This window comes from Haemaphysalis longicornis, unplaced genomic scaffold, assembly GCF_048455015.1.
Source record: "Haemaphysalis longicornis isolate Haplotype H1 unplaced genomic scaffold, Haemaphysalis longicornis Haplotype H1 scaffold_5, whole genome shotgun sequence".
NCBI classification, from domain to species: domain Eukaryota; kingdom Metazoa; phylum Arthropoda; class Arachnida; order Ixodida; family Ixodidae; genus Haemaphysalis; species Haemaphysalis longicornis.
This window is the reverse complement of record NW_027526385.1, coordinates 174,213,928-174,234,581: the sequence shown is the minus strand read 5'-3', so window position 1 is coordinate 174,234,581 and position 20,654 is coordinate 174,213,928.

Here is a 20,654-nt window from a genome sequence, read left to right as displayed (position 1 = left end):
CACGCGGCCTTCTGCCTCAGCCGAGCCTTCAGCGTTTCTGGCCGCCACCTCTTCACGAAGTACAACCTGGGCCATGCGCCAGTGCTAAAAGATGCCCGCCACATGGCTGGTCTGGTGCGGAGTTCGCTCCAGAGGCGCTTGCGCCGCTGGACCAGTCGCCATAACCAGACCTACATCGACGTCGTCGCCAACTGGAGCTCTCTCGAGGCGCCGTTCGGCCTACTCCACGGCAGCGGGCAGCCGGTGAACTGGAAGCCCGTACGAGGGGACAACGCCTGGAGTGGCGGCGGGAGCGGAGAGTTCGACAAGATGTTCCCGGACTTGGACGAAACCTCTTTTCTTTCCAACCTGCGCAATACGTCTTCGGCCGTAGCAGTAGCGAGCGGAGAATACGACACAGAAAGCGACGTGGAAGTTACAGCAGTTGCGGCAGCCCTGTCCATCCTTCAGCTCAGCGCGCCTCTTTACGGACTGCCCGACCTCCAGCTCCTGCCTTACGTCCTGGCGTTCCCGCTTTTCGACAACGAACAGCTGCCTGCCGTTAACTTCGGAGGTTTGGGGTTCGAAGTCGCAAGGGCTCTGGGTGTGCTCGCGCTGAAGGCGTACCGCAATTACGGGCCCCTGGCATCCGGGGGGGAGATCAGGACCTGCTTCCGCAAGAGCATACATAGCCACACAGCAGACACGAGCCTCTTCATTGGCCTGGGCGAGGCTCTGGGCATGGGCGCCCTGGTCGACGCCTATGGCGAGAGCTCGCGGGACGACGAACGCTTCAGGCTGCAGCTGCCAGGCTTTGAGCAGTACACCGGTCCACAGATGCTGTTCATAGCGACGTGCCTGCTCAAGTGTAGCGGCAGTGATACTGGCGCTACTCCCAACTCGGTCTGTGACCTGTCCCTCGCGCAAGTTCGAGAGTTTTGGCGAGAATTTAACTGCGTGTCCAACACAACAATGCACCCTTCGATAGCATGCGATGTCTTTTGAAATGCGCGTGGACACTGCAGTTCAGTGCTCTGGAACACGCTATTTTTGGACTAACATTGCCGCGTGGTGTGAAGTGACGTTACTTCAGCGTTTGTGAGTAGTAGTATTTGTTATAACGAGGCCTGGCTGGCGAATCTTCTAAGGATATATCTTTACTTCCGGAATTCTTTTTCGATGGAACTAAAAGTGTGGTACATTTTTTGGATGGTCGATATGTTCATTCGTAGCAGCGAGAACGTCGTTGCCTGTCTCAATATGTGTGTCAGTATGGAAAGCTTTATATCTTTTAAATTTTATTTCAATAGAGCTGCATAATTCTCATGCAGTGAGAAACCTTTCGAGTACATTCGGTGAATCTCTGGCGAATTGATGATCCTGCATGTTTCTTACTGGGCACAATGTAATACCAAAACCCCTCTTGCGATTTAGAAATGACGAACTCTACGCGAACATTTCATGTAGGCCATCACGACAAACTGTTGACCTTTTATCGAAAGTACAAAGTAGTTTTGTAAGCCTTGTTTAAAAAAAAAAGTTTGGCGCAGAATCACACTTACGTCTGCGCCCGTCCTTTCCCCCGCGTCTTAGTCCTGTCGTTTGCTCGCAGTTTAGATGGTCACCGGTCAGCTTAGAATAGAATGTACTCGTAAACGTGGTATATAGCGACTGTAACGTTTCATACTAATATACACTAGAGGGAAATCTGGCGCCGGTGTATACATAGACGAGAAGCGCTTCAGCCAGCGTTCCGTCATGCACCACGGAGCGACTAGAAGTAAGAAGACAATCCTTGGGTCACGTGACCAAAACTTGCCGTCACTTGGCACGATTTTATGCGCCTAGGGAGAACGGCGCGAAATAAGCGCAGTATTTTCCTGGTTTCCGTGGGTGAACATAAGGTGTCTGTGATTTGGGTGCACTCGCTGAACTCATTCAGGTAGTGTGTCGTTTGCCTTGTCGATTTTCGAGTGCATCGCACGGCGCCTGCACTGCTGTCTTCGATTTACAAACGGTGCAGAGTGTGCATGATGAGTTCACGGCTTTCCCCGCGCTTCCCAGATAGGAAGTGCAGACGCAGGCGAGTAAGTGCCGGGCTGGTTCTTATTGGGACTGGCCATCGGAGCGCAGTCACCGGTGTAGCGACGTTGCCTGGCTCCGTCCACTATCGAGGCGGCGCAGAGCAGAGCGATGGAATTCTCGAGCCAACGAAAAGTCTCGAGCCGACGAAAAACATTTATATACAGTATGTACAAGGGTAACAGCAGCGTTACATGACTCGCATAAAGGCGACAACACTTCTCCACTCTGTGCCTCCGAAAAGTGCCGCGCTGGCTGTGCTTTCGGGCGGGTTTTATACCCCCGAGAGTCCGTTGCTGCCCCGAGAAGTTTGAATGGAGGCGAAGCGGTTGCGTCAGCCGAGCCGCTCAGACGGGGAAAGGGAAGGCGACGCCGTCGCCGTCTCAGTGGTGCCGTCTCCAGGCAAGTAGCGGCATGTCGGCCACCCGCCGTTCGCCCGATGCACGATTCGGCCGAGCCGCCACGACGGGAAAAGGACAGGCGACTCTGCGGCGATGCAAGTTTGGGCCTGTCGGCCGCGGGCGGTTCGGTCGAGGCGCGAATCGGGCCCGCTGTCGGCGCGTCGCCCCGTGCAACGAATTAGAGCCGGGTGCTCTGGCACATTCTGCAGTGGCTCCACCTGCGCTGAACTATCATGCACTTTAAATTCCCTTCATCGGCTGGTGAACGCTTCGCGCAACAAATATTCATCACATTCCCGGGCTAGGCAACCGCTCTTATGTTAGGACTCATTAAAATTCCGTGCTACTACTCCGGCGCGTCGCAAACTGCAGGCCAGACCCTCCATTTTTTTTTATATTCGGACGGCCGACATTACGGCCTCCCGGACGGAGTCGGCCATTTTTGCGCCTCGCTGAGGAATTCGGGGTCCCCCCTTTGGCTTTGTGCTCACCACCTTTGTTTCGCCCTGCTTGCTACAAGGACAAAAGCGGGCTGCAACATTCCAGCGGACGTGCAGGAGCGAGGGGTGTCGTCACGATCGCTGGCTCGGACGCGCACTTTCCATCGTGGCGAATGGGCCAGGGCTGCAGGAGAAGGAAAAGAGGAACAATGGGAAGACGTCAGAGCAGGACTTCAGCGGCCGGCGAAAGTTATTTGGCCGAACCGCATGGAGCGTTTTTTCACGCGATTCGCGCGCGTCGGCGTTGCGCGTGCGTTTTTTCGACGCCCGCGTCGACGATTCCGCGCCCGCGTCAGCATCTGCCTTGGATAGATTTTGACGCGCGTCGCGCTCGGCAGTGGGAGGAGCCTGGCGACTTGTGCTAATGGGGAGGCGCGCGCCTCATGGCGGCTGTTTCGAAGTGCTGGGGGCAGCCGGCTGGCTCCGCCGGGGACGTTTAGGCTTACCACACCAGCAGATATTGAATGGGCGCTTTCACTGGCGACGTGGATGATATTTTATAGTACCGTTTTCATCCACATTATAAGCTCTTTTAACGCACAAGTAACTTCGTGCGTGCCTTGAGCGGCATTTTGGAGAGCGCTTAGAAGCGGTCGCCCGAGCTCCCGACACCACTTCGCTGCCGAAGCCGCCGCCATATTGCCGCCGCCGGCCGCTGCGCGCGCAGCGTGCGGGTGGCTCCGCGGCAGCGTCAGCGCGCCTGTGGCGTGGGCGGCGCGTTTTCGCGAGCAGAAAACGCTCCATGCGGTTCACGCTTAAAGGAGCCATGAAGAGAAAATGCAAGTTGGTTTTATTCGAAAGATTTCGTGTTTTATAGTGCCCCCAGCGCTTGTCCGGATACAAACGGTGCTTTATTCACTGAGAAATTAAACAATTTAGGTTAAAATTTTGATTTTCCCGCTCAATCGTGCGTTTTCGTGGTCCCAAATGACATCACAGGAACCGACCGCTCTGCAGCCTAGAGTACCTTCATTCACGCATCCGCCGTACAGGGTATAGAGATACGTATACGCTGGCGCCGCCATTTTCGGTTGCTCGCTCGCCGCCGAAGCAAGTCATTGTGTCAAAACCGCGCTAAAATTATCGCCGCAACGCGGTTTACTGAAGAAGTTTGAATCTTATTGTCTGTTTCGCGTTGCTAGGTCTCGTGGGAAACGAAAAGAATAACGCGTTGAGCCCGTTGGCCCAATTGCGGCGGCACGGGACCGTTCAAAGGTTGTCTCCACCCTGTACAGCGGTGTTGGTTTGTTCCCGCGTTTCTTTACGTTCCGTAACCTAGATGGCGCCACCATACCGTGGCACGCGTTTGGCTTGTTTTTGCCCGCATTTAAACCTGGCTTGTTTTTGTTCTGGGAGAAAATATTCGTTCCCTGAAACAGTGCTCCCTCGACAAATGGGGTCACGTAAAACACCGTTGCTTGCGTCAATCGGCCAGTGTCGTCTGAAACAACCCCAAGCCCCGTAGTGCTGTGCAGCTAAACCAAGCATGCTGTGCGCAGTACGAACAGCAGAACGCATCAGTACTTCTATGTTTACATGTGCTTTCGTAACTTCCACTGTTTGTCCCATCATTCTTATTGCTTTGTAAAGAATGTGCCCTAAATTTAAGCGCAAATCGCTCGTTCGTCTAGTTTGTAAGCTCTAGCTAATTTTCGTCTGCTTCTGCCAGCCTCCGCCAATCGCAGAGCTTAGCTCATGTGACATCATAGGTTCTGTTGCGGAAAATGAGCTGGTGGGTCGCATGACCATTCCCGTTTTTCCTAATTATGTAGCTTATTTGAGCGAAGTTTACGTTAAAAGTGGTGTAAGTATGATTCTAACGAGACAATCTTTTGAATGAACCAAGCTTGTGTTTTCTCTTCATGGCTCCTTTAAGGGAGCGCACGCGGTCGCTTGGGGCAGTCGGCTGGAGATTCGTGAACGTGCTACGCGGGGAAGGGTCCCGGGGGTGACGCGCTTTAGCAGAAGCACATGATCGGTAGGCTCGCGACGGACCGGTCCACGCCTCGGCTCAGCGCTCGAGTTCGCCCGTCGCCGCGAGTCCCATGGCCGACCAGCTTCTGCACCCCGGAGCCCCGAAACACGTGAGCTGCTGCCCGGCGAGGTCGGCTCCACCTCGTCGTGACTTTTCGTCGGTGAACCGGCGTGTTCTCCTTGCCTCGTAGAGATTTTCTTTTACCGCGCCCCTCCCGCCGTAGTTTGTTTGTTGCCTCGGATTAAGATATCCGCATCCTTCGGGTTTTTGTTTTCTAGCGTCACTCGTAGCGAACGAGCTGAGAGTTGGTTCTTTGTGTGTTGGGTGTCGTAATTGTCGTTATCAAGGGTAACGATGTTTGAATGCATTTCACGTGTCGGGTACAGCTTGCAGAGCTGTTAGGTGTTTCTTATAGTGAGTGCTGTTGTCGGGGGTTAACGATGTTTGTTCCGTAGTGTTTCGCGTGTTGCTAGTATTTTTTTTGTGTGTGTGTGTAGTTGCGTTACTGAGGTGTAACAAGTGTTTGCCTCTAGAGTGTTTCGCGTGTCGCGTACAGCTGTCTGAGTTAGCGCGCGTGCGCTTAGCGTACGGTCGATTAGTGCCTGCGCGCACAAGGCCGATGGCAGTGTGAAGGTTTCTTTTTCTTGTGTCGGGCGTTGCCCTGTAGTCTTTTTGTTTGTGCAGTAAACCTATACAGTTCAAAACGTAGTCGAGCATCTCCGTTGTGATTTCATTCACCCCAGCAATCTCGGCACACGTGAAAACTCACGGGCCGGCCACCCTGCTAAAATATAAACAACTGTTGTCTCGCGCCCCTTCTTTATTGGTTTTTGCTAGCGGACGCAATTACGCGGGGGAGGAGTTTGTGACAATAGTCCACCAAGGGAGGTTGCAGGTGCGTGAATATATCGTGAATGCTGTTATTGCTGTGAGCTCTCTATCAAACGCGACATTTCAAGACAGACTTGCAGCATAAGCTGAGCTAATGTCACTAGATGCACGCAAGTCAGCAACGGCGGCCATTTTGGTGTTAATCAATGTTGCGAGACTGCCGCTTGCACGGCCTCGCCGCTAACTTCAACCGGGTAGTTTCTGCTGAAATGTTGCTACACGCGTTATTTGGTTCGCATTCGGAACGGCGTCAGTCGCGCGCAGCCGCAGAGCAGAAAGGACAAGCTAAGACTACCCGAGTTGACTAATACCTGTGCTACACGGTCGTTTCGAAGGCCTTCACCAATTGTCTATCGAGTGCCCCATTGTCAACACATGGGGCGAACTTCTAAGCGAGCGTTCAGACAGCGAAGAGCGCACAAGAGGTCATCTATACGCACATTTTCCCGGCAAGGTCAGTAACTTCGTTATGTGTGTTCTCGTTTGCTTTGTTTTACATCACTGCACGGCGCAGTTGGAGCTGCGTGATTTTTTTTAGGGGCGAAGCTCCTAAAGCCATGGGTCTGTCCATCCCTTGTGTCTCGTGGTACGTGACCGCCGCATGCTTTCGGAGATGTCGCAAAGTGGGCCGCGTTGCACGCGCAAGAACCGGCTGCAACCGGCAGCGCAAACTCGGCACCGGGAGCGCGAGCTTGTCTGTGTTCGCCAACGGAGGCGCGAGCGCACGTGCACTGCGAGGGGGAGATCACGCAAGAGATCACGCCACGAACGCAGACAGTCGTTCTCGGAGATCGAACGAGACGCAAGGACCTTTGCTCGTTTCCTCTCGTCTTGTTCGGGCACAAGTTCGCCCTAAATAAAAGTTCTTTCTTTACCGTTGTGTCCCATCCTACGTGACAAATTGTGGTGGAGGTGCGGGGTAGAGAGAGAGAATACTTTATTTAATGAGAGGAGTCAAGCGGGCGGTTTCCTCAGTTCAGGACCCCGTTGGAGCGTCCAACCGCCTCAGCCCGGTGAATCAGCCGAAGCTGCTCTTCGAGGCTAGAGTTGGCCAGCACTTCCTCCCACTGCGGGGTAGTCCTCGATGGCGCGGGGTCTTTCACCAGGTCTGGGCCTGGGAGCATTGACTCCGAAAATAAAAGTTGATTTGTACAATGTACGCACACAGTCTTACGTCTTTCTTAATGATGTAATGGGCGAACTTTCACGGGAGAGTTACGGTTACGGATGATCTCCCCCTCTCGAGCTTCGCCCCACTTATCATCATTCATTCCGTGGATATGGCGTGATTTTTTTTTTGTCGCTTCGGCCGCCCTGTGCGTGTAGGCGTTTCCTAGTCAGCACAGCCAAGCGACGCATGGCGCCATCTAGGGACTCATTTGAAGCTGTGTCCACGTGCATGTGGCCCTCAATTTAACCCCTCCTAACCGCTTGCTCTTCCGGCCACCGAAGCGTGCAGACGCGGGATCATGAGCTCCGTCGGAGCGGTGACAGCGGCCCAGTCTGGCCGCGGCAACAGGTCTTTTGACACCAAAAACGGTAACCAGGATTATCAAGTGAGTCTTCCGCAACTGCGAACCAGAAAATGTGTGACCAACACAGTGTTTTTACACGGTGATATGCGTGCCAGGCCCTACCGGGTAGATTTTCGAGACGCGCTCACGCGTTTGGCGCTGCTCCCAGAAGTGATTTCTCTGGGGGCGTACCAAATGAATCAATCACGTGTGGGCCGTCACAGCAGCGCGGACGCTGTGAAGATGATGCTGGCCGTCGGAGACGTGAAGGTGAAGGAGAGAAAGTGCCTAGTAATTGATCCCAATAACCAGGACCTGCGTTTGAAGACCTGCGTTCGAAGCTGCACTGGTTGCTGCACGGCGTCCCGGATGACGAGGTGCGTTCGGCGTTTGCTCAGTATGGCAGGGTGACCGACGTCTCTAGGGAGCGTTGGCGGGTGCCAGGTTGCGTTGAAAAAGGCAACGCGGCATGTGACTATTCGACTAAAGGCTGGCGTCATGCCGGACGATTTACCGCACCAGCTACGTGTGGGCGGGGAATTGACGCTTGTGGTGGTTCCGGGCAGGGCGCCACTTTGCCTGCGTTGCAACAGGCAGGGTCACGTCAGGCGTGAGTGCCGCGTCCCGCGTTGCTCACTTTGTCGGTGCTTCGGACATCCAGACAACGAATGCGTCAAGACGTACGCCACAGTTGCTGGTCCTACTGGGGTGGAGGACAAATCCGAACACCTCATGGATGAGGCTGACGCAGAGGAGGCCGCGAGCGGAGGAGCTGCTGGGCCCTCGTTACAACCCGATCCAACTGCTACCTCTGAGGCTAAAGAAGATATCGCACAAGGTGACGGGACCACACCGGTTGACGAAGGGTTACCCTCTGCTGCATCTTCTGCTGCAAATGAAGAACCCAGCAAGGAATCCGATGACATGGCCGAGGAGATGGAGGTGCCAGAAGCTGTTGAAGACAACTCATCCGCTGCTGTGCTGGTAAAACCGCCACGACAGAGCGACGACGGCAGTGAAGGGGAAGTGGAGACAGCGGCAACAGGTGAACCGCCGCTGAGGTTACCGCCGTCAAAGACAGCTGTGTTACGCCGAGCTACCTTGAAACTAAAGCCCAACAATCAAAAGGATCGGAAAGCTAGCGACAAATCACCGCCGTAGATACGTGGATCGTGTGGAGAGTACGGATCGTGGTCGCGTCGCCCATGTTTACAAAGATGCCTTCGATTGGAACGGCGGCCTTGGCCCCAAGAAACTGTGAGACTCTCGTTGACCCGTTGATACAAAGTGTAAGCATCATGTTATTCGTTTCCTCCTGATGGCTCTAAATTTGACAGCAAATTTACGCGTAGGCACGATTAACGTAAGAGGGCTGGCTTCGAAGAAAAAACAGTACCAGCTTTCGCGCCTATTCATGGAAAAAAATTACACCATCTTCCCGTGGGGAACCCTGATGAGGATGCGAAGCATCGTGGCGGTTCCGTGTGGTTCCATTGTGTTGCCGTTATGTTGAGTGATCTGGTTTTTACTAGCGCCAGAGGGAATTCCGCGTCCGGGTCCACACCGGTGGCAAAGGCACGCAAGTGCTGTTGTGTTACGGTGAGTAGGCGGTGGTTCTCGAGGCGCCGAAACTCGTCCATCATGTTCTTGTCGATGTTGTCTCTGTGGTAGAATCGGTAGTCTCCGTCAGCTTTGGGTGAGGTAAAGGTTGTTGACATTGGTGCACCGGCTGAGAGCAATGTACACGCCCTCCTCTTCGCAGCTTTGTCTTCTCGTTCTTCTTCTTCTTCGGCGGTTCCCCTACGGGAAGATGACGACGGTGGTTGAACGCGAACCTATCTCGTGATGGATTCTTTGGTTGGCCAATCCCTAGCAGCATCCTGCCACAATCAGCATCAGAGGCGCTGCGGACGGGGCTGGTTGAGCTGCAAGGCGCGTGGCGCTTCCCGCCACAGCTTTCCCACGGGAAATTCAGCATCCCCCTCTAAAGTTTTCAGTTCGTCGTTTCCGTTGACGTTCAGCTTCGCGTGCCTTCGTTGTATCAGTAGCTTCTTGACGTAGTTTGAATGAGTCAAGGACATAAGGCGCGTTCGTAGCACTTGCTCCTGTCCCGGATTTGTAGCGTAGTGGGAAGAGCACCGCGTACCTCCCGTTGCGGCCAGAGAGTCGTGGGATCGAAACCGGGCGCCGCTAACTATTTTTTTTAAGTGCGAATGCACTTTATAAGCGACCCCAAACCTTCCACCGCCGGCGGCGGCGGCGGCGGCGTCCGCAGTCCTCCTCTCTCTATATAAAAAAAACAGCATCCGGCGCCAGGTTTCGATCCGAGGACTTTGCGGCCGCAGCGCGACGCTCTACCGACTAAGCCACGGACGCGACGCTGATATTAGTGTTAGTAACGCGCCTTATATCTTTAACGCATTCAAACTACGTCGTCAGCGGCGTGCGTTGGTGACTCAGCGGCGTTATAGCGGCTTAATAACTGCGTGGTGTACACGTGATACTACAAACCCGATGGAAGAGATGGAAGAGAAGGCGGCGAGGCGGTGGGCTGCGGGGGCCGAGCGCAAGCGCCGCAAGCGGGCCGACAACCGTGCATTCGCACTTTCACATTCTCCCCCTCGGGGAAATGCGGGGGAATTTTTTTATAGTGTAGTATCGCGGAGCTGTGGGTGTAAGGAGGAGAGTTGCGCATACGCAGTGAGCGTGTGGACGGCGCCGCCATCAACGACGGAGGACCAGGCGAGCCTAAGAAATGCTCCGCATTTAAAAACCTGGATATCATCGCTGTTCAGGAGACAAAAATAGAAAGTGAGCAACAAACGAATCGCATGGTGCAACCTTTCCGGGAGCGTTATAGTGTTTGTGTCTCTCATGCTGTGGGTACATCGGCGGGATGTGTACTGTTTCTGCGGAATACTATCGGCATTATTGTGGATGAAGTGATTACGTGTGAAACGGGGCGCATGCTTGTTTGTGACTTTCAGGTATTGTTTTCAGGTATTTCAGGTATTGAATGGCGTGTTATCTGTGTTTATGCGCCTAACAAGCAAAATGAACGAAAAACGTTTTTTGATCGCCTTGACCGCTACCTCAACAGCGAGAGACATGTTGTTATGTTAGGCGACTTTAATTGAGTATGTTTTCCTTGCGATAGGGCTGGGAAAATATCTGAACGTGACGCAAGTGCGCTACTACTAAACACAATTGTTCATGAACGCAGTTTGGAAGACGTGGCGCTCCTAATAGCGAAAGATAAACCTACCCAGTTCACTCATTTCCAGGGCGGAAGTCATGCTCGTCTCGACCGCGCATATGTAGATACAGAGCTGCTTATCTTGTGTAGAAATTACCAGGTGGAACATGTTGCGTTTAGTACTCACAGTTTGGTAATGTTTGACATTGGATCTCAACCAAGAGCTGGATGGTTTCAGTGGGATCAGTGGAATTTAAATACGAAACTTCTGCACGACGAGGCATTTGTCGATAAAGTAAACGACAAGATTAAGAACATTCTCCAGGGAAAGGCCGAAGATTCCATCTTATTATGGGAACGCTTTAAAAAAGAGGCTAAAATCGCAGCAATTGAAAGATCCTGCGCAATAAGAGTTAAAGAAAGAAACAAAGAGAAAGAACTGAAATGTCAGTTGGACTATTTGTTATTTGCAGACAGCCTACAGCCAGGAACCCACACACGCGGTATCAGAGAGGTAAAGACAAAACTAGAGACGCTTGAAACAGAAAGATATAAGGGAGCGGTAATACGGGCCCGGGCTGAAAGATTGTGGTTAGGCGAAACGCCCACGAAACGCGCCCTCGGAGATGAAAAGCGATACGCAGCCAAGAATAATATAGTGGAGATTTCATACGCTGGTGCTGTCACTCGAGATGAACAAAAGATTGAACGTGCATTTGTGGAGCACTATAGACATGTCCTGGGCCAACGTGAGCCATACAAAGATGGATTTAAGGAGCAGTTTTTACCACTTGTGACGAAGCTGGACGAAGTAGTTAAAGCAAGGAGGCTCCTATTAGTGTTCGGGAAATAGAACAGGCCATTGATGAGCTAAGTCGAGGAAAATCGCCTGGGCCTGATGGTCTCAGCGCTTCTTTTTACAAAGCGTTTAAATGTGAACTTGCAAAGGCTCTTAGCAGCGTTATATGGCTCGCGTATAAGGAAAAGACGTTGCCCCCATCCTTCCGTAGATCACATGTAATCCTTATCCCCAAAACAGATGATGAAACAAAATTGTTATCTGTCGAAGCATATAGGCCAATTACACTTGCAAATGTAGTTTATAAGGTATTTATGAAAGTTCTGGCAAAACGTTTACAATGCGTTATTCAGTCTCTTGTTGGCCAACACCAAACCTGCGGTATAAAAGGTCGCTCAATACCTACAAACCTCCACGTGTTTCGGAGTCTTTTAGAAACCGTTGATTCATTGGGAGGACGAGTTGCTATCTTGCAGTTAGATCTGGCTAAGGCCTTTGATCGTGTAACACATAATATCCTGTTTGCAGTGCTCGAACAGGCGAACGTCGGCTCGATTATTTTAGAGGGGGTTAAGATGAGTTATACAAACAGTTTCGCGAGCCTGATAGTAAATAAAAAAGTTAGCGAGAGCTTTGAGGTTGTGTTGGGCGTGAAGCAGGGATGCCCTTTAAGTGCCCTGCTGTTTGCTATTTACCTGGAACCATTTTGTCTGAAATTGTTAAATAGTAACCAGATAAGAGGTTTTACGTTGCACGAGAGTGAGGTAAAGATTTTTTGCTATGCTGATGATGTTGCGGTCGTGTGCTGTGACAAAGAGAGCGTCAGTTCTGGTCTGAGGAAACTGAAAGAGTCCGGAGTGAAACGCTAAAATGGGGGGTTCATGATATGTCAATATTTTCGCGCGCTTCCGTGTGTAATGTATTTTTGGTTGCTAAAATATGGTATGTGCTTCAGGTGTTGTGCATGTCAAGAGTCAACGTGCAAAAAATTCACAGGGTTTTTGCTGTGTTTATTTGGCGCTCAGGATGGGAGCGCATGAGTCGTACGAATCTCTTCATTTCCGTTAAAAAAGGAGGTCCCGGACTCGTGCCCCTATTTCTTAGGCAGGTTGTCTCTAGGTTTATTTTCCTGAGAGACCAGACAGACCCTTTTCTACGAACAGTTGTGCAGACGAGATTGGTGAATTATTTGCCGGATTTTGTTGTGTCTTCCAGTGCACTAAAACCAAAAGCCCCTCGAGGCTACTTGAAAGACGTCGTAATGGCCTTTCAATTCCTGAAGGCCAGGTTTTCCTACGAATACCTTGCTCTGGTACCTAGAAAGAAACTGTACAAGGATGCGGTCGATGTGACATTACCGGTACCTGTTTATCGCTCTGTATACTGTGCAGGGACGGGGAAAGACGTGTTAAGGAGAGTTAAACAAATGCCTGTGAAGTCAACGGTCAACAGTTTCTTCTTTCAATTACATACCGGAACACTACTCGTCAGTCCTTGGCTGCGGGAGAAAGGAATACTTGTAGCGGGGTCAGTGAATTGTCGACATTGCGGTAAACTGGAAACCATAGAACACATTTTCTTGGACTGTTCTGACGCAGTGTTTCACTGGGACATTCTCCAGCGGACACTAAATAAAGAACTACCGGTATCTCCGTACGGAATACGTTTCCATCCAACGCGTAATGATGGAGGCATGCCACTTGACATGTTTATGGCCTTGAGGCTGCACAGTCTCTGGAAACCTCGTATGGCCGTGCGACATGCAGACCCGGATGCACGACCGCCAAGGGAATACTTTATTGAAAGCATTGCTTATATCAGAGATGTAATGAAAATGCAAGACGAGCAACCTGACTGGGCTAACATATTGGATGAGCTAGTTAACCTGAAACGCTTTTAACACGCGCCACCCGTAGCAGCGGGAGGGGTTTTATCATTATGTTGTGTCGAGACATGTGTCATTGTTTGAGGGCCTTTTTTTACCATTATGTTGTGTGGAGGTATGTGTCATTGTTTTGTTTTTTGTTCACTGTACCAAACCGGTAATAAAGAAAAAAAACTCTAGTAGCCTAGTAGTTCCGCTCCTGCGATACAAACGTCCTAACCCGGGTTCAAATCCCGTTACGACTTTTTTTTTTAATTTTCAATGGTTTGTCACACTTGAAGATGAATATTTTTATCACGCATATAATCTATTTCTGACATCTTTTTGCATTATAAATAGGATTTCGGGTATTTTCGTTGCCTTTCGGTCAGTTTCAGCGTCTGCTTCGTGTACGTCGTTCTTGCGGGTTTTCCCCTTTTAGGTCGGTTTCGGCTATTTCTTTTGAATATTTTTCTACACCGTGGTTTTCGATCATTGCAGGTCCGTTTCGGCTGTTATTTATTTCAGTTCGGGTGGCTTTGCAAGCTTTAGGTACGTTTATGCTGTGATATAAGCCCCATAGGCAAGCTCAGGTGGCGGCTGGCTGTACTGACTAGGAAACGCATATACGCGCCTCCTGTCATTCTATGCGCTTGCGAGCATATTTTGATGCTATGTCCTCACACACTCCGGTAGCAATTTCAAGCGCTTCATTGTTCCTTTTGTGTGGGAACAAGGCTTTTTGAACCGCCGGATGGCGTGTACTTTCCGGAACGCGCCGTCCGGGATGTGGGAAGCAGCGCCTCGGAACGTAAGTTTACTTGTGGTTGATGGCGGTAATGGCACGAATATGTCGGAGTTGTAGCTTTTCCTGCAGTTCAGCTCCACTGCGGCTTGGCCAAGAGAAAAGGCAAGAAAGCCTGTATACGTCACTGATTCAAACGGCTGTACATACAGCTGCAGTTTCTTGCGATATACGAAGTAGCTTTTAAGCTCATCGCGAACTTGCCGAAGTATACCGCAGCCTCACAGCATCGTTTTAATCATCATAATCGTTATCGTCATCAACGAGAGCGTATACTCGGGTCCAGTGAAGGGCGAAGGTGTCTCCCATTGACTTCCAACCGCTCCTGTCTTGCGCCGCTCGAGACCACTGTCGGCCACCGAAGTTCCGTATGTCATCCCTCCATCGTGTTAATAAGGGCCTTCCCCTTCTTCTAGGACCGTCTCTTGGTATACACTTTGTTATCCTAATTTCCCACCGGTTGTCGGTTCATCTCGCCACATTGAATGAATGAATGAATGAATGAATGAATGAATGAATGAATGAATGAATGTTTGTTTATTTCACAAGCAAGTTTATGGCCAGGACAAATAGGGAAAAAGTTGCAATCATGCAACTTGACGGGCCCTACAAATCCGTCTACAGTTGGAGACAGCAGGGTATACGCATAAACAATACAACAAAAAAAGAAAAATGAAAAAAAGAGAGTATACACTTCTATACAAAAGGAGGCGCAGAAATAACATTGAAGGAAAAAAGAGCTAGAAGGGGTAACACAGATAAATGAAGGGGAGGGGAGATGAAGGGGAGGGGGGCTGCAGGGGTGCAGAACAGAAACGACTCCACTACACACTCTTATGTAGCATTAGAGAAACAATCCAAATAAATTATATGCAGGCGTTCAAAACAACCGTCGGGGTTTCACAATGCATGGCATTCAATACAAACAACTCTGAATTGTAAGAAAAAACGAGTTTACACATGTGGCGGTGAAACACTGAAATGCAAAAGGCTGGTTAGTTTCGTAACACTAGGTGGTTAATTATGCTAGCATCTGAACACAATCAATTCCATTGAGTAGCAGACTGTTCAGTAATGTCGGAAGGTTGTAAGAAAGCATTTGCATGGCATAATTAGTGCGTGGGTGCGGGACATACCAATGTTCTGGTTTTCTTGTGGTATAGCTGGGAACATTTACTTTCAGGTTTGCTAGACTAACAATGAAACCTTTACTGCTTCTTATTTCCTTGCGGTAAGTGAGCGCAAGGCGGCTGGCAAAGTGGTGCTGTACTTGGAGTACACCGAGATCACTGAACAGGAGTGCAGTGGCGGCATTATACGGGGCGTTGCAAACAGAGCGAATTATTCGTTTTTGTAGGCGAGACAAACGGATGATATTTGATGCGGTGGTCGTACCCCACACAAGACAGCAGTAGTTAAGTAAGCTGGCAAAAATGAAATTATAAATTAGTAGTTTCAGTTGACAAGGAAGGTATCTAAGTGAATATACTTGTCCTGCAACCTGGGAAAGTTTACTTGTTAAAAAATTTATGTGCGCATTCCATGACATAGCCTGGTCAAAGTAGACACCAAGGGTTCTAAATGCAAAGCATTTCTTAGGCTCGCCTGGTCCTGCGTCGTTGATGGCGGCGCCGTCCACACGCTCACTGCGCATGCGCAACTCTCCTCCTTACACCCACAGCTCCGCGATACTACACTATAAAAAAAAGAAATAGTTAGCGGCGCCCGGTTTCGATCCCACGACTCTCTGGTCGCAACGGGAGGTACGCGGTGCTCTTCCCACTACGCTACAAATCCGGGACAGGAGCAACTGCTACGAACGCGCCTTATGACCTTGACTCATTCAAACTACGTCAAGAAGCTACTGATACAACGAAGGCACGCGAAGCTGAACGTCAACGGAAACGACGAACTGAAAACTTTAGAGGGGGATGCTGAATTTCCCATGGGAAAGCTGTGGCGGGAAGCGCCACGCGCCTTGCAGCTCAACCAGCCCCGTCCGCAGCGCCTCTGATGCTGATTGTGGCAGGATGCCCCTAAGGATGGGCCAACCAAAGAATCCATCACGAGATAGGTTCGCGTTCAACCACCGTCGTCATCTTCCTGTAGGGGAACCGCCGAAGAAGAAGAAGAACGAGAAGACAAAGCTGCTAAGAGGAGGGCGTGTACATTGCTCTCAGCCGGTGCACCAATGTCAACAACCTTTACCTCACCAAAGCTGACGGAGACTACCGATTCTACCACAGAGACAACATCGACAAGAACATGATGGACGAGTTTCGGCGCCTCGAGAACCACCGCCTACTCACCGTAACACAACAGCACTTGCGTGCCTCTGCCACCGGTGTGGACCCGGACGCGGAATTCCCTATGGCGCTAGTAATAACCAGATCACTCAACATAACGGCAACACAATGGAACCACACGGAACCGCCACGATGCTTCGCATCCTCATCAGGGTTCCCCACGGGAAGATGGTGTAATTTTTTTTGCGAAAGCTACCATTTCTATTTGTGGCGAGTTTATTTGGAGATCGAAATGAGCATTTATACGTCCGCCTTTTGCTCTGAAAAGAATTGATTTCATTTTGTAAGCCATTTTTTACGGACCATACTTGCATTTTATTTAGCACAGTGCTTGCAAGCATGATTAAGTTGCGGGGATTTTTGGATTCAAATAGTAATGTGGTGTCATCCGCGTATATAATATATTTGGTATCATGGTCAATGTTAATAAGATCGTTTATGTACAGTATGAATAGAAGAGGACCCAAAATACTGCCTTGTGGGACACCAACATTTACCCGTTTGAGTTTTGAAGAAGTGTCATTTATATGTGTTAGTTGATGTCTGTGACCTAAATACGATTTAATAAGTTCTTGGGTGACTCCACGAATACCATAGTATGTCATTTTATTAACTAGTAATTGGTGGTTGATGCTGTCAAAGGCCTTGCTGTAATCTATGAACACCCCAAGAGTAAGAAGACGCTCTTCAAAGGATTTTAAAATAAATTCTTTTTGCTCCAGCAACGCGAGCTCCATAGACCTGTGTTTCCTAAAACCATATTGACTTGTTGTCAATAACCTATTATATTCAAGGAAACCATATATACGCTGAAAATAATCTTCTCGAGTCCTTTGGAAAATAAAGGCTATATGAAAATCGGCCTGTAATTGGGTATGTTTGTTTTATCACCCTTTTTAAAAAACGCAAGAACTTTGGCAAGTTGCATTTTTCGCGAAAATGCACCAGTAGACAGACACATGTTATATATGTGCATTAGAACGGGGGCTATAATATCGATCACAAATTTCATCGGTTTCATTTGAATGTTATCTATGTCACATGTTCTGACATTTTTTAGACCAAAAAACACATTATTTCTGTTTCTGTAGTAGGTGCCAAAAAATTGTACTGTTACAAGTATGCGTGATATACTCGCACGCGTCATTATTTACAATAGCATCACTGGATTGAGTAAAATGGTCGTTGAAGGAATCAGGAACTAAATTTGCGGGAACATCTACTCCGACCTTAATTATTTTATCTATCGACAATCCTGATGCAGTTCGATTTAGTAACCTGTTAAGTGTTTTCCAATTTTTTCGTGTGTCATTTTGACATGACTGAAGCGAATCAAGATAGTATTGAGTTCTAGCTTTTCAAAGTTCATTGTTTAGTTTATTTCTGAATTTCTTAAAATTCAACAGATCTGTTGGGTCCCGACAGCTGATGAACTCATTATATAACTTCTGTTTCGTTTTGATTTTTAAAAATAAGTCCCTGGTAATCCATGGCTTCCGTATCTTAGAAGGATGAGGGGGATGTTCTAGGAAGGGAAAATTATTTTCATAAATAGCTTTAAAGGCAGTTAAAAACATTTCATATGCTGAATCGGCTTGTTGCTGACTGAAAGTTTCCTTCCAGTCGAATTTCTCTAATTCAACCCGGAAGGTGAATAATCTGTTCTGAGTAATGACTTGCGTCATTGGTTTGCTTTTTCATTTTTTTGGTATTTTTTTATCCCGTCGTTTAAAACAAAGAAAGATTGGCATGTGATCGCTTAAAGCATCAGAGAAAACACCTGCTTTGGTATCTTCTAGGGGGTAGTTTGTAATAAAAAGGTCAATGCTAGTGCTTGTGTGGCACGTTATTCTGGTTGGGGCTAAGATCGTGTTAAAATAACCATGTGAATTCAGTAATATTTCAAACGAACGCTTTACTGCTGTGTCCTCGAGCATGTTAAAGGGGTCCTGAAATACCTTCCGCCGATGCATGGATGTACATGCACCCAAATAAAGCAATGTATTTGCAATCTCCTCCCGCAAGAATTTTGTTAAAGCGATGAGTATTAGCTGAGAAATCGTAAATCAAAAACCGCGCATTATCGTCGCTCCGAGTTTTCTCCTCCTTTCGACTTACTCTCCGCTGTTGACGGCGCGCGAGCCTCGCCTGCCATAATGCTCCGCTCCGCAGCGGTGACGTACTTCCGCTATTGCGCTGCTCAGACTGTCGTCTGCTACGGGCAAGCTTTGTTGACACCATGAATCCCGCACGCACTCCGCTCAAGGCCGGAAAAGCGAACGAAAGATCTGGCCGCATGTATGCGGCGGCCTGGCCTTGCCCTTTCGCGGTGTACGTTGCTGGCGGCACATGACTTTTTATCGGCGGCGAACTTGCAGCCGCACGGGGAGGGTCGTGCGCTCGTTCCCTTGATGCACCGCGCACTGTTTATCCAAAAAGCGCCGTATCAGATGTGGCCCCGCTGGTGCCGGGTCTTATTTTGCGGCGGTGGTAATTCCTGCCGGCGGCATGTGAAAAAGACATCTTGAACCGATACAGAACCCGTGCACAAAACGCTTCAATCATGTGACCAGTTCAGCTTGGGGCGACGCGTGGTGGAGAGCGGCAACGTTGGGAAAACATTCTCCGCCGCGGCTCTGAGCTTTCTAGCGCTGGAGCGAGCGCCATTTCTTTGACTATCTCAAACATCGGTTGCCTTGGCAACAAGGCACAAACCGCTCCAGAAGTCAGTTACGGTTCCGTGATCCCGGTTCTGCTTGGGGCCCCACCTCGCGACATGTGGGCACTGCAGGCGTACCACCCACTCCTATTGGGAAGTGCGAGATGCGTTTGGCATTACAGGAGGCGATGGTGTGTGTGTTGTGGACGCCTTTGTTTCGCGATGAAATGCGACGTTGTGCTTCTGCGGGTGGATAGTTCTTCCCATGGTCTGGATAATCTTTCTCGAGCGACGTACGACTCAACCTCGCATGGGGTATGTACAGTGTGCGTGGCTAAAAGCCATCGGCTTGTGTGCCAGAGTTAAGTGACTTGCTGTTCGTCCCCGCAAACCGCGCGCGAGGTGAGTACCGAATTTACGACGGGCAGGAGGCAACCCATCCTCTGTCATTCGTGGTTCAGACTTTCAACGCATGTTGTGACGTTGTATTCGTTAGAAACGCATCTCTGGATTGTTTTGAAGCTGAATAAAATGTATTCGTCAAACCCGGGCATTCGGCTCAGGGCGTTCTCTGCGATTGCACGAAAGAAGTGCCACGGGGCTTGAACGCTTTCTTTATGGAACGTACTCAGGTAAGAGAATATCCATGTCGTGTTATGGCCGTGTTGCATTCAATACAAACGGTTAAGCGTTTATTTTACACTTGTTTCGTTTGTCGTAAAATGCCCAAGCACTCCGGCACTCCGCTGGCAGATCAGCCGGCGAGCCGACGCTGAGCAGACGACTCATCTCTTTGCCGGAAGTGCGTGAAAAAGCCGCCCAATAGCAAGATGTCTAGCTCATGACGAACATCTGGGAATCGATGATGTAGACATGTGAAGATGGCGGCGTCCAAAAACACGAATGAAAGGGTGAGAAAAAAACGACAAACTTTGCAACAAAAGTGTGATCTTTCCGCTGCGCGTAAAAGAGTAATACTTGGCACAGAGGACGTTGACGACCCAATCTAATGGTTGCGCTAGTTCATTTAGTGTGCTCAAAATGCCTTTCAGGGCCCCTTTAACGGCTTGATATACTAGGGGTCACAAAGGAAGAGGTGAGAGCCGGGGGGAAATTGGGGTAGGGGCTGTCCTTTCTGCTGTTTCAAATGAATTAGCTGAATTGACTGGGCAGCGCTCCTTAAGACAGAATAATGACCACATTAGATTGGGTGAAAAGTGAAACTGATGAGGCTAAGGCGTGTAAGGTATCAAATTAAAGGTCCGGATTAACGGAATCACCCGGGGTAAATAAGAAAATGCTTCCTGATTGTAGTCATCAGGCAGTCATAATGAGTCATAGATTGGGTTAAAATTCAAAATGACGTTGCGAGGGCATGTGGGGAATGAAATTCAAGGTCTCTATGTGGGGAATAATTCGGGACGAACATAAGATATGGATATATCATGACGTAGTCATGGTAAGTCATAGATTTGGTTAAAATTCAAGATCATGACGCTAGGGCGTGTGGCGTATCAAATTAAAGGTCTCGATGAGGGTAATCACGTGCTTCCTGATTATTATCATGACATAGTCAAAATGGGACATAAATTATGGTAAAATTCACAATGATGCCACTGGGTGTCTGGGGTATCAAATTGAAGGTTCCGATAAGGGTAATCACGTGGGACAAAAATGCGGTAG